The following is a 13,548-nucleotide window of genomic DNA, read 5'->3' on the forward strand; positions in this document are numbered from 1 at the left end:
GCACAAACTTGGTAAAAAAACCGGCTCTAAGTTCCCACCGGTTTTACAGCCAACTAAAAGTAAAACTTTGTCACTTCCCCAAAAGTCACCAGTCACATGGCCCAATCAGCATATAGTCCAGTTGCTAGGTGACTTCAGTCTCCACCTTTTGAACATCTGTATGAACATCCTTGATTCCCAGGGAAAAGAACCTTATTTTCACTACAACATCCCAGTTATCTCTATCCTTTTTATACTATATACAAATATTTACAGACCCCTCACATCCTGGACATAAACTGTTTCAACTCTACCCTCAAAATGACGCTATAGAGCACTACATATCAGAACAACTAGACACAAGAACAGTTTTTCCTCGAACACCATCACTCTGCTAAACAAATAATTCCTTTAACACTATCAAATTAGTTACTAAGTCTGCATTACTATTAATCTTCTCATCGTTCCTATCACCCATCTCCTCCCACTTATGACTGTGACTGTAACCTTGTTGCTGGTATCCATAAGATTTATATTGACTGTTTCCCTAAGACTATCATTAGGTGTTATACCTTATGATTCTTGACGAATGTATCTTTTCTTTTATGTACTCAGAGATGGTATGCACCAAGACAAATTCCTTGTGTATCCAATCACACTTGGCCAATAAAAAATCTATTCTATTCTATTCTATTCTATTCTATTCTATTCTATTCTATTCTATTCTATTCTATTCTATTCTCTCCTCCTACCCCTTAGCTCCAGGCTGCGTCAGCCCTGAAAGCAATGCTAAGAGAAACCTCCTTAGAGGAAAGCTACAGAAAAGAGAATGGCCAGAGTTAGGTCAGCTTCAGGGTTTGCACATACATTTAGAAGAACTTGTGGTGGCACAGTGGTTAGAATGCAGTATTGCAGGCTAACTCTGCCGACTGCCAGCAGTTTGATCCTCACTGGCTCAAGGATTTACTCAGCCTTCCCTCCTTCCCAAGTTGATAAAATGAGGACTCAGATTGTTGGGAGCAATATGCTGACTCTGTAAACCACTTAGAGAGGGCTATAAAGCACTATGGTGCAGCATATAAATCTAAGTGCTATTGCTATTGCTATCCTTTATGATGGTCTAGAACAGTATTGGCGAACATGAGGGCCAGGGAGCTGGTCTTCTGGTTTCCGGTGCTCCTGTGCACATGAAGACCAGCTGGCCGGCATGCATGTGTATGCCAGAACCTGGAAGAGCAACAGGTGATGGCTGGCATGCCTGGAGAGATGGCTCTGCGTGCCACTTCCGGCATGCGTGCCAAAGGTTTGCCATCACAGGTCTGAAGATACAAGAACAACTATGAGTGAACACGGGATGCTAAACGGGGAGAAAAATATTTTTAACAACTCCAATAAAATTAGAATGCAAATCAACTGTAGATTGAACATGACTAAATAGAAGTAGTAGTAATTTATGCATAGTGCCGAGTTAATTAATAAAATTTGCAGAGAAATTATGGAAGCAAGGGCTAATGGCTTAAATTACTTTAGGAATTAAACCAATCAGTACAGTACAGTTCCATCAATGTCTTTAAATGAAAGATAGGCATAGCTAAATGAAATCTCAAATGTTGGGAGTATACTGTATGTCTCTGGGTACTAGACAATGAATACATATGATTGTTGGGAAATTACTGTGGGTAAATTTCCAGCTTAATTTGAATCCTCTACATTCCCGATCAGTCAGAGCAAGCATATATATCGCTCAGTTCAGCTAGCAAAAATATAGCTTGATGTTTACCTTATTAAACATTTTTGTTATATTATATATCAACAGGTAACTGACAGTGTAACAAAAGGCAGGCAAAAGGAGGGAGAAAGAGAAAGAAAGATTGTGTGGGAGGTAAAAAAAATAGAGGAGTTGACTTCAATTATGTTTATTTTCTGCAACTATCAGAAGGCACTACATTTTCCAGAGCCACTGGAAACAGTACTGTGAGTAATCTAAATGGACAGCCTCAAAGGCAGAGGACTCTGAGAATCAAAATCAAGTCAAGTATTAGTACTGCTTTATAAAATCTTAGTAAGACAACACCTGGAATACTGCATCCGGTTTTGGACACCACATGACAAAAAAAATGTTGAAACTTTAGAAAAGTACAGACAAGAACAACGAGAATGGTTAAAGATCTGGAGACAAAAACATATGAAGAACGGTTGCAGGAATCAGGTATGTCTATTCTAGAGAAAAGAAGGACTAGGTGTGATACAACAGCGGTATTCCAATATTTGAGGGGCTGCCACAAAGAAGAGGGGGTCTACTTATTTTCAAAAGCACCAGAGAGCAAGACAACAAACAATGGATGGAAACTAATCAAGGAGAGAAATAGCCTGGAATTAAGGAGAAACTTCCTAACCGTTAGAACAATTACGTAACCAGTGGAATGACTTGTCTGCAGAAATTGTGAGTGCTCCATCAATGGATGTTTTTAAGAAGAGACTGGACAGCCATTTCTCTGAAATGAAATAGAATCTTCTGCTTCAGTAGAAGGTTGGACTAGAAGACCTGCAAGGTACCTCCCGGCTCTGTTCTGAACTGAATTGAGTTCAGTTGATTTTTCCAGCTTCAATTCTTTTTATTATATAACTTTCCACCCCAATTTTGTGGCAGAAAGGGATGGAAAGTAGGACACCAGGTGATTCCCTCCTATATTCTTTACCATAAAAGTAATATTTATTTATTAAATGTATATGCTGCCCATCTCTTCAATATGGCAACTCTGGGTGATCTTACAAATCATACAAATAGAAAAACAGTTAAAATGTTAAAACTTTGCAAATTAAAAACAATTTTCAACTATTTTTTTTAAAAAAAAAACAAGAACCAAGAGATGCCTAGTAAAGGGATGAGATCTTCTTACTCCATCAACCACATCCAATATTGAGACCCCTTTTGAGACCCAAAACCGACTGGAAAATACCACATTTTAATGCCCTTCCAGAAGGCCAAAATGGTGGGTTCAGTTCTTACCTCCAGTGATAGAATGTTCCACAGGATTGGGGCCACAACAGAAAAGGCTCTTCTCTTTATTCCCACTCACCAGAATTCCTTGGCAGGTGGGGTCCTTAGAAGGCCTTTTCCATTGATGCCAGTGGAATGACAAGCCAAGGAAATTTCACTTTGAGAAGAATGGATATAGAAAAGAAACTGGCTGAAAATGTTTTCTTGATGGACCTACAAAAGAGGCTTGTTAAACCCTTGAAGAAGGCTGTGAGATGGGATAAAGATGAATTGAAAGAAACCAAATTCTGCTACAATATTGAATGAACTAAAAGTTAAGGCTATTTCAAATAAAAGGAAAGAATATAACCTTGGTTTATATGATCAAGATTAATATAAGACTTGTTTGCAAAGCTCTGGCAACCGTTTATAGACTTTTTGCTGACATCAGGATTCAAAACTTGTGGGTTTTTTTATGGATTGGTTTATAGCTAAGGGTAGAAATTGGGATGAAGAGATATTTGTGATCTTATAGAGACTGAAGAGTTATAAAATTTGTCTATACTTGTAATGAATTATGGGAATCACTTCTTTATATATTTCTTTTCAATTTCTTCAGTATATTCCTTCTTTGCTCTATCCTCCCTCACTCCCTCGCTCCCTTCTTTTCTTGCTTCCTCCCTCCCTCCGTCCCTCCCTCCCTCCCTCCCTTTTATTATTCTTTTTCTTTCTTTAACTTTAGTTTGCGCTAGCTTTTATTACTGTAATCAAAATCCATAATAAAAATTACATACATAAAAACATAATTTTGTCTGCCGCTGACTCTTTACATTCAATACACAAACTGAAAACTGAAAACTGAAAACTGAATTGAAAGCTTCTTTCAAGAAGTAACAATACATATCCAGCATCAAAAGCAACTCATTCCGTTATTCAAGTTTTTTTAATTAAACAGTAGGGAAAGTGAAGACTTATGTAAGCCGGTTGTAGAAGATATGAAATTGAGAATATCACCATGCATTTCAAAAACTATGATTAATAGCAAAGTGAGATGTATAAAAAGGTTGAGATATGGTGACCAATCTTCTTGGCAGCACTAATTTAGTTAGCACATTCATCAAATGGGTAATTCAACTTATTTCCATGTTCTAATAATTTCTATTCATATAGGAACACCTGGGTGGAGAAACATAATGACACATAAGAACATTAAGCCTGTTATCTATTAGCTTAATTAAATGCAATTTTAACTTAAGCCTGTGCTGAATTGCTTTGTTCTAGAATGGTGTTAGGGTGGGGAGAGAATGAATGGAGAGGACAAATAGAATCTAATCCACTGAAGCTACATCGGAAAGCAGTTTCCTATTTGCCTGGTCCTTTTTTAGGTCCAAGAAGTTGAAAAACAAAGGACAAAGGTGTTTTTCTCAACAGTGTCCTGCAGATTGGGTTAAACAGTTCTGATTTGGGGCACTTTCAACAAAGTTTTTGGTAAAAAAAACAACAATTGGAAGCCATACCGCATTGGCTAAAAGATGAACAGCCATATAAATGTTTTGAATAAACAAACAAAAAATGGGATCAAGGAGTGACAGATCCTTTTCCTTCAGTTTTTTCCCCCCCTTGCATTTGTTTACTGTTTTACAGGTAATGCTCGAGTTACAACAGTTCATTTAGTAACCATTCGAAGTTACAACAGCGCTGAAAAAGGTGGCTTATAACTGTTTTTCACATTTGACGACCATAGCAGCATCTCCATGGTCCCATGATCAAGATTCAGATACTTGGCAACTGACTCCTATTTATGACGGTGACAGTATCCTGGAGTCATGCGATCACCTTAGAACTTAAAACTTAGAACTCTGCCATCTGCGGTCTGTCCTAAGTGTAGTACATAAAATCATCTGCTACAAAGTCCTACCAGCCAATGAATACTTCAGCTTCAACCACAACAATACAAGAGCACACAATAGATACAAACTCATGGTAAACTGATCCAAACTAGACTGCAGAAAATACGACTTCAGTAATAGAGTTGTCAATGCCTGGAATGCACTACCTGACTCTGTAGTTTCTTCCCCAAATCCCCAAACTTTTACCTTAGATTGTCTACTGTAGACTTCATCCCATTCCTAAGAAGTCTATAAGGGGCGCGCATAAGCGACCAGCGTGCCTACCGTCTCTGTCCTAATGTTTTCTTTTATTCATACCCTTTACATGTGTTTATAATTATGTTTACACTTGTATCTGTCATAAAATACATGCTTGACAAAAATAAATAAATACAATAATCTTTTGCGACCTTCTGACAAGCAAAGTCAATGGGGAAGTCAGATTCACTTACTCTAACAGCTGTGTTACTAGCTTAACAACTTTATCATGTGCTTAACAACTGTGGCAAGAAAAGTTATAAAATGGGGCAAACCTCACTTAAAAACTGTCTCGCTTCACAACTGAAATATGGGGCTCAGTTGTGGTGGTTGTTAGTCAAGGACTACCTGTAATTTGTTTTGGCTGCTGCGTGGTTTACTTTTGTTTGGTTTTTTTCATCTCATTCCCCTGAGCTGAAAGAAGGACCAACAATCCCTTCCCTCTTTTGCATGAAATGTTCACTCCTGGGCAATCGCTACTCGCCTTTCAGCAACTATGAGGATGTTGTGGTCCACCAGCAGCCTGTGGACCTGGCAGTGGAGTCGGACAGTGAGGAGGCTGGGGAGGACAATGGGCCAGTCCTGGAGTCAGGGGAAAGCCCGGACAAGGATTCTGCATTGGAGATAGAGATGGGGCCAAGCCCATCTGGGAGCGATGCATGGACTCTGGAGTCTCCAGAGGCGGACAGCAGAGAGGCAGAGGAACAGGAAGAGCCTGTTCCTAGTGCACACATGCGAAGAGCTGCCAGAAGGCAAGAGCAGCTGAAGAAAAAAGGACAACTTGGGAGTAAGGTCAGGAGATGATTGGCCACTCCCATAAGGCTTAAAAGAGCAGCAACAAGCCGTTGGGTTCTTTGTAGGAAAGCAACATTGATTTCCGTGCTTCTTGTCAGCATCTCTTGAACTTTGTGGGGTTTTTGCCAAGAAAAACTTTTGGCAGATTGCCAAAGACATCAAAAGTTGGTGATAAGGCTGACGGATTAGTTATTAAGAATTTTGTTTTGGACTAAGCTGAGAATGAATTCTCAGCTTTTTTAATAAAAGAAGTTTGTTGAGGACTGAATTGTATTTAGTAATCACTACTTGGGCCTTGGTCACAACAGAAGAGTGGGACCTCACTGTGACATGTTGTAAGGTGGCTGCCGCAATGCTGTAGGCCCCACAACCATCAGTCTGCTTTAGGCACAATAAAGCAACTGTTCTGGGGGTAAGGAGTTGAAAGCGACTGTTCCTTTATGGTTCTCAGCATTGAGAACTACAGTTCACCAACCACAAGAGAGCCAATGTGTTCTCCACCCAAATGCCAAAGAGACAGAGAAGATCATGATCCTTTGTTTTGGTTCCTTCTGGTTGCCTTAGAACTCTACTACTCAGTTCCAGAAGTAGCAGAGCTCAATCAATCTTTCAATTTTTGATTACAACTACCGACCAGAACTGAGCAGTAGGGAAATTTGTCAACGTTGAAGGAAACTTGATGAAATTATTTCCACACTATGGCCAAGGAAGAAGGAATGGGTTTTCTTTTCTCCATTCCAATTGCTATAGCTGATTGGTTGATTGAACATAATGGGAATTAATATTAAAGGTGATATGGGTATGCTGAGTGTATAAAGAGTATATGAGATCATATGGCGTAATTGAATCCAATTGTTCTGACCCAGCCTTCGCAAGCAAAGAGAAACCACTTACTTGTGAATACAACAACCCCCTTTTTAAAACAGGACAGGAACAATCTTTATTCACGTTGCATAGACAAAACCAAAAATAATGAGTCACAAATGGGAGTCTTTTTCCCTTCTGAAACAGGGCAAGAATAGTCTCTGTTCACATGAGAACTCCAGATAAAAAGTATTTCAATGATTAAGCCAAGCAGAAATGGTTCCTGTTCACACCGGCTGAGGCAAATTCACTACCTATTATTTCACAGCAGGAAGACCCAGTTGGCACCTCAAATACAGAGCAATTAGTCCCAACAAACCTGGTTCTGGTAAAGGAATCTGACTTGATTGATGTACACTGGAAAATGAATTGTTGTCTGTGAAACGGACCACTCCCAAACCCCTACTTTTTATTTCCCAGCCAGGAAAGGGCTGGGCTAGCATCTACGATCTCTTTTCCCTGAGAGCTGGCTTATTGCCTTCCATTGCTCTCCTCTCCTCTCTACTCATACGTGTTTCTGGGATGGACCTCTTCTGTTTCTCCCCCTCACTCAGCTCAGGTCTCAGAGGCAGCTGCCTCTCTGTCTGGGGAAGGACAGAAGTCCCTGGCTCTGCATCTGCCTCTGATTCTGCTTCCTCATCAGAGCCTTCCAAAGGCTCTGAAGCCGGCTCAGACTGCCCCTCCCACTCCTCCTCATCTGACTCTGCTGCTAGCTCTGCTGGCAGCTGACGGACCACAACACCAATAAAGGAAAATATTTGTAGCTCAGGGTTGAAATGAGAGATCCTTGGTGCTCTCTGAGCTTAGTGATTTTCTTGCAGACCTTTCATTACTGATGATTATTTATCACTACCGCTAGCGCTGATGATGTTACCTAGTTTGGGTAATGAAATGTCTTCAAGGAAACCACCGAGCTCAGAGAGCCCCAAAGACACACACAGGCATATGTAACTGAATCCTTGTAAGGGTGCATGCCTTCCTACCAAAAGTTGCCCCATTTAAAAGTTCCATTTGATGACTTTGATATAATATTTTGGAAGGTTATGGTGACTGGTGTAAGAGTAAGCTTCACAAAATACTGCAGCATTTACTTCTCCGTATGGGGGCAAATCTTTGCTTTTAAGCTGCCTACTGAACTGGGAATAAGCTCCGCTAAAATCCATACTAATAGGTTTTAATCAAAGAGGATTTTGTATGCTTGTTGCCTAAATTACCATAACATTCCATCACATCATTTCCCCCCTAAAAGATTTATATATTACATTGTTCAAAAGAATGAACTCAGGAGCTCGCTCTTTATCCGAATTTGCTATTGTGGAAGAGTTAACTGTTGAAAATTTTAGAAGAGAAATAACTGATACACAAATATCCTAGTATTCCCTTTTGGGAGAAGCAGTACTATGTGAGATACAGAAAATAAATAAATAGTAAGCCAACAGAATAAAAAACATGAGATATGAAAAAGAACAGTGTTCATTGTTCCTCTTCATAGCTTTCATCTTTGCAAGAAACCCTTGCTTCCAGGATATGAGTGTGTTTGTGTAGTTAGATAGATAATAGACAGATGATAGAGATAGATAGATAGATAGATAGATAGATAGATAGATAGATAGATAGATAGATAGATAGATAGTTCAAAAGTATGCAAATGTGAGTAGATAAATAGGTACCACTTTGGTGGAAACACAGCATTCTGTGCACCTTGGCATATAGTGATGCTGGCCACATGACCATGGAAGCGTCTTTGGACAATGATGGCTCCCTTGGCCAAGAAATAGAAATGAGCAACACTCTCTAGAGTTAGACACAACTTGACAAGGGAAACTTTTAGTATTATGTTCATCCAGACGTGGACCATCATCACTCTTATTAGAATAGAATAGAATAGAATAGAATAGAATAGAATAGAATAGAATAGAATAGAATAGAATTCTTTATTGGCCAAGTGTGATTGGACACACAAGGAATTTGTCTTGTTGTATATAAAAGAGAAGATACATTTAGCAAGAATCATAAGGTATGACACTTAATGATAGTCATAGGGGAACAGTCAATATAAATCTTAAGGATACCAGCAACAACGTTACAGTCATACAGTCATAAGTGGAAGGAGATGGGTGATAGGAACAATGAGAAGATTAATAGTAATGCAGACTTAGTAACTAGTTTGACAGTGTTGAGGTAATTATTTGTTTAGCAGAGTGATGGCGTTCGGGGGAAAACTGTTCTTGTGTCTAGTTGTTCTGGTGTGCAGTGCTCTATAGTGTCATTTTGAGCGTATGAGTTGAAACAGTTTATGTCCAGGATGCAAGGGGTCTGTAAATATTTTCACAGCCCTCTTTTTGACTCATGCAGTATATAGGTCCCCAGTGGAAGGCAGGTTGGTAGTAATTGTTTTTTCTGCAGTTCTAATTATCCTCTGAAGTCTGTGTCTGTTTTGTTGGGTTGCAGAACCAAACCAGACAGTTATAGAGGTGCAGATGACAGACTCAATAATTCCTCTGTATCAGCAGCTCTTTGGGCAGTTTGAGCTTTTTGAGTTGGCTCAGAAAGAACATTATTGGGTGTACTTTTTTGATGATGTTTTTGATGTTGGGTGTCCATTTTAGATCATGAGATATGGTAGAACCTAGAAACTTGAAGGTCTCTGCTGTTGATACTGTGTTGTCTAGTATTGTAAGCAGTGGTAGTACAAGAGGGTTTCTCCTAAAGTCCATGGTCTACAGTTTTGAGTGTGTTCAGTTCCAGATTGTTCTGGTTGCACCACGAGACTAGTTGTTCAACCTCCCATCTGTTCAGCATTGTCTCGAATGAGACCGATCACTGTTTTTTCTTCAGTGCTTCCTACAACTCATTCTTCTTTCACTTCAGTAGGTTGCATGATATTTGAAACTGTCCAAAACCCAGCATGTATTAGTGCCTGGTAAAGAAATATGTGATTTAGTTCTGTCCCAACAAATTGCAGTAATTTACAGAGAGATGTAGAAAAAAGAGACAATGAACGGATTTCTGACCTTTATTAAGAAATAATAAGTATGCTATTTTGTCCTCCTCATTCTCAGATATTATTTGAGATTTTTAAATGGAATATTATATATCACTTATCACATCTGTCTATCTATCTATCTCATTAAAAATCGTATCATATCATACATAGACACATACATATTCACAAACACATTCACATATACCACATTTCATTATATAGGATATATATATAATGAATAGGATATAGGAAAAGGATACCTGATAAAAGATATTGTCTCTTTGATACAGCCCATCTTTATAAGATATTCAATTCAGTGCAGTCCGAAGAATTTTGTAAAGTCAGATTTGCAGGAAGATAATTTCAAAATCTAAGTGTGATTCCTGTCTTTCTAGCTATTAGATACACATCTTGATTTTCTCTGGTTTATACTACAAATGTGTTTTCAGTAATAAAGCCTGGTATTTATTGAGATTCCAAAAGCAGCCATAAACACTCTGTTCTGTGTCAATGTCTAGGAAAATGAACAATAGTGTGAGAAGGATGGTTCTTGCCTTGCATTTCCCGTCTCTTCAGAAAGCCTCCTGAGATTGCTTTGTCCAGGTTTCTTTTTTTAATGAAATATTTTGTTATATGTGTGTATCAATGAAAAGCACATCTTTTATTAGATCGGATAGAAAAACGAATTTCTGTTCCAAAATATTGCACCATTGTTTGTACAAGGACATACAGCATTTTCAAGGATACCGAATTATTTCTTTGTTGATGGTAACTTGACTGCTATTCCGAGATATATTATTTCCAATGGGAAACTAATGTTGCCTACTTGAAGTTCAACCACGTAAATGGATTGTATCTGGAAGCACTGGGTAGATTGAAATCAGTTGACAGGGAGCAAGAGAGGTGACGAAGCCTGAATCAAATTGGAATCAGAAATAGGACAGTATGTTAAAAATAACCATTTGCCTCTGCAATGTTATTCACTGCAATAGGTATTGTGTGGCAGCTGTCAGTACAGAATTTGTGCAGGACTCCAAGTTACATACAGAAGAACATGCAGATTTACAAAAGTAGTGCCTTTCGTCATATTCATTGTGAACCTATTTCAAGGAAAAGCTTCATGCCAAAATTAAAGGTTAAGATAAAGGTTTCTCTGTCCAGCCGTGTCCAACTTAGGGTGGGGTGCTCATCTCCATTTCTTCGCCAAGGAAGCCAGTATGGTCTGAAGATACTTCTGTCGTCATATGACCAGAATGGCTATGTGCCAAAGGCACCCAGAATGCTGTTACCTTCCCACCGAAGTGATACCTATTAATCTACTCGCATTTACCGTATTTTTTGGAGTATAAGACGCAGCTTAGTTTTTGGGGAGGAAAATAGGGGGGAAAAAATCTGCCTACCAGGTATTCATCTGGCTAGCGTCCTTAGTTTGGTCAGCTTCAGCACATTAGTTTGCTGGTTTTTTATCCCCTGCTTGGGGATAAAAAACAGCTTCTAAGGCACAGCTGAGAGGAAGCAGCAATGAGAAAAGCAGGCAAAGCACATGGAGATCCTTCACTCGGCTAGCGCCTAGTTAGGGCTGAAAAAAAGCTTCTAAAGAACAGCTGAGAGTCGGAGCAAAGCATGGAGATCACTTCACTCGCTAGTGCCTCGTTAGCACCTCGTTAGGGCTGAAAAAAAGCTTAGAAAAAGCTACATTCGGAGTATAAGATGCACCCAAATTTTCAGCCTCTTTTGGGGGGGAGAGGAAAGGTGCACCTTATACTCCGAAAAATATGGTACATGTTTTTGAACTGCTAGGTGGGCAGGGGCTGAGGCAAGGAATGGGAGCTTAACCCATTGCACGGATCTTGGGTCTCATACCTGGGCTGTCAGCTTTTCAACTGACAAGATCAGTGTCTTTAACCGCTAAGTCATCTTCCCCCCCCCCCCCATCAAAATTATACAATGAGAAAAGAATTCATACACCTATAATCCAGAAATAAATTGATCTCCCTCTAGGAGCACTTTTTATATGACAATGCAAAATTGTCTACCAATGGACAGACAACATAACAGTTTTTGAACTAATTTTTCAGCCAAATGTTCAAAAATGTTGCCCTGACTTATGCTATTTCCTTTCTTTTTTTACTAGCCTCGCACCCTTGCTTTAAAATATTACTGAAAAAATTGCAACTGACAGCTCTTTTTATCTGTTTTCTGAGATCATCCCTCTAATTATGATATCCCCTATGATCAGCTTCTAATTCATGGAAGATCGAAGAATCAAAGACTTTATTTTTTTCCCCATTAAATGACTAATTTTTAGTTACCAGAGTGATCTCACATCCTCTTGATCGCATTGCCTTAGAAGGGAAAATGCCATCCAACTAAAAGAGCAATGGAGCTATTTACAGTCATCAAAATATTCCCTGCATTTACCAACACTGGTTGAATTTGCATGTAATAGGGCCTCTGAGAGGTGATTTTGATTTGCTTCTCCAAAAGCTTCTCGCTGCAGAGCTGATGTAAGGTTCCTTATCAAAACAAGGCAAAGCAGACAGACAGTGCCATACACCTTTAATGAAACATACCACACTACCTAGAAATTGCCAGGATCTCCTCACTAAAGAGGATAAGAAAAATGGTTGCAGGAATTGGGTATGTCTAGTTTAAGGCTAGAGGTGACATGATAGCAGTATTCCAATATCTCAGGGGCTGCCACAAAGGAGAGGGAGTTAAACCAGGGGTGAAATCCAGCAGGTTCTGACGAACTGGTAGCGGAAATTTTGAGCAGTTCGGAGAACCGGCAAATACCACCTCTGGCTGGCCCCAGAGTGGGGTGGTAATGGAGATTTTGCAGTATCCTTCCCCTGCCACGGCCACCAAGCCACACCACACCCACCAAACCACGTTCACAGAATGGGTAGTAACAAAAAATTGGATTTCACCACTGAGTCGAGCTGTTCTCCAAAGCACCTGAAGGCAGGACAAGAAGCAATGGGTGGAAAGTAATCAAGGATAGAAGCAACCTAGAACTAAGGAAGATTTTTCTGGGAGTTAGAACAATTAATCAGTGGAATGACTTTCCTCCAGAAGTTGTGGGTGCTCCAATACTGTAGACTTTTAAGAAGGGATTGGAGAACCACTTGTCTGAAATAGCATAGGCCAGGGTTTCCTGCCTGAGCAGGGGGTTGGATTGGAACACTTTCAAGATTCCTTCCAATTCTGTTATTCCTATCTAAGACTTGCAAAAACCAGAAGAAGCTTTGTAAGAGGTGCCCAGTCTCTTGAAAAACCTGCTGGAGAAAGTTAAACGAAGTACTCTCCATCAGTATCAAAGCCACACTCAGAGGCAGCCAACTAAAACATCCTCTGGAGGTGCCCCTCAAAGTCAAAAGAAGTTTCTGTGTAGGTTGTTCTGAGATGGAGCTGCGAAGCAAGGTGGATAATTTGCTATTCACAAAGCAGCTTCAATGCCTTGATCTATCCCAGTGAAACAGCCATCTGAACATGTGTCCAGTCATAACGTATCATGCTAAACTGTGATTGACCAATCATTGCTATTCTACTGAGAGTCTTGGAATGGACCCTCTCCTTCCCTCTCTTCTCTTATCATGTGCCACAAGAAGAATGTTTTAATGTTCTGTTTGCTGTTGTCTATGGCAGATGAACAATTATGGGAAGGACACATTTTCCCTCTGACAAAGAGAAAGCTTTATTTCCAAACAAAACATTGGCCCATTGGACTCTGGTCATTGTGCTGGCAAGGAAGGCTGGTTATTAATCATGTTGTCTGAAAGTATCTCTTAGGGCTA

This window comes from Ahaetulla prasina, chromosome 1, assembly GCF_028640845.1.
Source record: "Ahaetulla prasina isolate Xishuangbanna chromosome 1, ASM2864084v1, whole genome shotgun sequence".
Classification (NCBI taxonomy): Eukaryota; Metazoa; Chordata; class Lepidosauria; order Squamata; family Colubridae; genus Ahaetulla; species Ahaetulla prasina.